The sequence below is a fragment of the Notolabrus celidotus genome, chromosome 17 (assembly GCF_009762535.1).
Source record: "Notolabrus celidotus isolate fNotCel1 chromosome 17, fNotCel1.pri, whole genome shotgun sequence".
NCBI classification, from domain to species: domain Eukaryota; kingdom Metazoa; phylum Chordata; class Actinopteri; order Labriformes; family Labridae; genus Notolabrus; species Notolabrus celidotus.
The window spans coordinates 24,060,735-24,065,153 of record NC_048288.1 but is presented as its reverse complement, the minus strand read 5'-3'; positions in this window follow the sequence as shown (position 1 = coordinate 24,065,153).

The window sequence follows — 4,419 nt, the reverse complement described above, 5'->3', positions numbered from 1 at the left end:
CATTTAACATTAACAGAGTTTTATGGTGACAGTCTAATACTTTACTGATCTGATGTATATGCAATAACTAAATGTAAAAAAGTTATAGAATATTCTCTGACTTTTTGATTTGTTCCAATCTAGAGGCTTCTTTGCATCATTTTTCATGTCAGGACCTGCTTTTTTTGGTTGATTCACACCATGTGAAAGAAGCCTACGAAGTATCGTCTTGCTGAAAGAGCTGGAACTAATGTGATACAGTGGGCACATCATTATATTTTTGTTTTTCTGCCAATCCTGCTGTCTCTAGAGATTTTTTTTTACTTTTTATTCAATTTCTATATATAAAAAAGGAATGGCATAAGTGTGAAATTCCACACTCAGCGCAGAGGAAACTGAGTTAATGTCACATCTTATTCAGATATGCAAGGAAATTGCTTGTGAATGTATTTTCCCTGTGATGCAATAGCAATGAAACATCGCCAGTCGTGGCAGTACTGGGAGGTTGACAGTTATGTCCACATTGACGTATGGCGCCATTAAGAACAAAAGCTCCACTCAGCCAGAAGAGACATGACAACAGTATCGCCATGGATCTGACGGGAGCACACATCTTCCCGGTGTCATCTCTGACCTCTATATCTCTTAGCTGGAGATAGATGCATTTTCATGCCTGGCTTCAGGCTCTAATAGTCCATTGATTCATTCGCAATATGGCCCCGAGTCAGCCAGGTCTCTGATTATTTATTTTCCTCTTGAAAACACTCCCGCTTCTCTCTCTCATCTGTCTTATTAAAATGTAATGGCAAACAAAACCCAAGTCTCCCTCTATCAGATGGAGGAGAGAAAAACAATTTTAAGGGATTCGCGACGGTTTATAACCCATGGCTCCAAGAGGAGAAAGCACTCAGGGGTCTTAGATGAGATAGACCTCCAAATCAATTGCTACCGCCGGAGGATCCCTCACAGTGATGCCAGCGCTGATTGACAGGCTTCAAATCTTTGCAGTGACTGTCAAACAGCACCATCCTTGACCACCCGCTTAGACAGTCTAGACTTTATGCCCTGCTGAGGTGAGGCTGGTGTGAAATTTTAGGTTGTCTGCAATACAAATGTGGGGGGAAAGGAATGAGACAGGGTTATTGTAGCATATAGGATATAATTTCCTAAGCATTAACTGTGGTGTGGACAAACTTCTGTGGAATATGTGACCATTTAAACCCACTTTTTAAACTCCTGTCAGGGTAAACACAAACCAGCCGCTGCTTAATCTGTCATATGGAATCATTTTCCACAGAAGTCATTCTGGCTTTTTCCAAGAATGTTACTCATATACTCGACTGGCATGTGATCTGAAATTCTTACTCAGATGTTTCTTCCAGATTGTTCTTATGCAGCTGGTGGTGGAGTCTGGCCTCTTTACATTCAAGGGGGGGCACAGCTGACCACATTGTTTGAGGCACGCCCTGGCAGTCATGAAATGACAGATGAGGGAAACCCATGTCCTTAATGCCCATCTATCAGTGCGGGAGCTTGCTGGAGGCTGGAATAGTCTACAAAATAGAAACCTTTAATTTTGCAGGCAGGATAGTAAGAATGGATGTGGCGGCAATGCCTTAAAAGTCTGCCCTTTATATAGACTCAGGAGGGATGCATTGAGGAAGGAATCTGATCATACAGCTTCAGAAGCTCTTGTTACAGTTGAGGATAGTCTTTCTTTGTAATAATTCAGGAAAACTAGACTGATTTTAAAGAGAACTGATCTAATGTTTGCTGGGTCCAATAGAGCATCTGTGGGATGAGCAACTGCACCAGACCCATGGAGCCCCCACTTCCCAACTTAAAGGGATATTTCAGTTTTTTGGAGAGGGGTTGTATGAGTTACATGTCGCTAGTAATTGTTGGATGCCGGTCAGCTCGGCCGCTTCAATGAGAAACTGGTAGGAGAAACAGTATGCAAGCTAGGCTACAGTTTTCTGCAGTTGGGGCCAAGTCTTGGCCCCTCTTACATAATTTAGTTAATTCTAAGATACTCTGACCCAAGCATTCACCTCAGTTTAGGTGTACACTATACTGAGAATCCTTTCAGCATGTTACCTCGCCATATTTGCACTTTTTGTGAACGCAACACAAACGTGCTCTTCAGCATGCAGCACACTGATCAGCTGTTCAGGTCACTGATTGTCAATTTTAGATATTTTTGCATATTTTGTTTTGCATTATATTCACTCCATAGACTGTATAAATAATGGACGTAGGATCCGTGACGTCACCCATCTGTTTCTGAAGCGCTGTTTTGAGGCCAATCAATCAATCTGCTGTCGAGCGATTGTGACGTAAAGAGGCGGGCTTTGAGCCTCCTAGCCAACAGCTACAGTGTTTCTGCCTGTCAATCAAGTCAGCTGTGCCTCTCATTGGAAGACTCGTAATCTCAATATCTTCGAAATTGCTTCATTAGAAAAAAATTCACCCCCTCTCAGTGTGTGCCGATCCAGAAATGAGCTATCCAGACTACACTCGTCTTTTGTACCAGGCTGTAAACATGTTTATTTCTGCTGCGAAGATCGGCTTTTTTGAATTGGTGTGTATGTGGTTTCAGGTACTTCCAGAGCCAGCCTCAAGCAGATCTTCGATGAACTACAGTTTTTAGCACTTCCGCATTGGACTCATATTTTTAGACCGGAGGTTGCTGCTTGATTCACTCCCAAAGGTCCAGAGGTACTGTTGTTACCAAGTCTCACTTGTGACAGCAAGAAGTCTTCTCAGTTCGTCAGCATTAGCTCACAGTTTACACACCTGTACCACCAGGTAACATGACATCTCTCCTACTCTCCAGTTAGCATAAAAACACATTACATTTTCCCTTATCCATTTGTGGCCGCAGTAAACAGGGTGTTATTGGCGCTGTCAGAATCACTCATTATTTAGTTTGATTGTACTTTTATCACTTTGGCCCAAACAGCTGATCAATGCGCTGCAAACAGAAGAGCACGTCTTTGTTGCGTCCGCAAATTGTGCAAACACAAACAGGTTCTCTGATGGCAAAGTAAAGTGCTGGACCATTTCTCAGTAGAGTGTACACCTAAACTTAGATGAGTGCTTGGGTCGGAGTCCCTCAAAATTACCTAAGTTATGTTGCAGAATTGGCCCCATCTGCAGAGAACTGTAGCATAGCTTAGGTGCTGTGTCTCTTGGCAGTTTCTCATTGAGGGGCCAGAGCTGACCAACATCCATTGTTGCTAATACAATTACTAGTGACATGTAACTCATACAACCCTTCTTCAAAAAAGACTGAAATATCCCTTTAAGGGAATCAACGCCCTGGCGCCAAATAACCGCACATTTTCAGAGGTCTAGAGGAGTCCACATCTCATCATTTCCTACTTTGTTTTTGATATGTGTCAACAAGTATGCTACAGCTGCATTGTGTGTTGTAGACATCAAACATAATGAAGCATGATTAAAGATGATTTCTATTAAACCTCCATAACTCTATATTAACACTGTCAGCGCTCTTTTAACCATACATTCCTGCTGTGTCGATATCACTGCTTTTTGAATAACAGGTTCCCTCATTAATTACATTCTGCAGATTTGTTGTGCAAATGTAGACTTTATGAGAGGGAGAGTTTTATGCCAGCACAAAGCTTGTCATCCACATGTAGAAGTTCCAGCCTACTTGCAAAGAAAATAATAAACAAAAATAGATCAAGATGTCTACAAAGCAACATCTGATGTTTTGAAATGCAGATGGTTGCCACTGGCAACATAGCAAAGGATACTGCATAGGAGTCTTTTCGCGGGTGGTTTACTCCTCTTCCCTGGGCTGATCAGGATTACTTCATTGATAACATTTTAAAGGCAATCAAAGGAAAGAATGTTTTTTTTGCATAATATTATATTTTGTCTTCAATTTCATTTCGAATCAGTCAAGCTTAAATGTTCACTGCCTACAGCCTGCAGCACAGAAAAATCCATACGCTGTTTATGCACACGGTTGCATATGGAAGTTTAGTGCAGGATCAAACCACAGATGTGTCTTTAAGACCACAAAGCACTTCACTGCCCACGTCTAATCTCCTCTCTGTTTGGCATAATCTGCTGATAATCACTGCTTAGTAATAACCCTGTCAGCTGAGCGGGACATGATCCTTTATTGGATGATACTCTGAAGTGTCCCTGCAAAGGACAGAGACAGTGTAATAACTTTGTGTCTACAGGTCATATATGTGTAGGGTGCTTTATGTGTTTTCTGTTGCCTTTGACCCCCGTGAGAAGAAAGGTTAATTGCCGCCCCTGCAGTCAGAGATGGTTGAGTTGGCCAAACACGCCCACGGCTGAATCTTCCCCGAGGCTAGGCCTGAATTGAAAGAGAGAAAACAACAACACAAAGCTGTGGATGAGACAGGATTACCTGTGTGTTACACCTGCTCCTGTGCG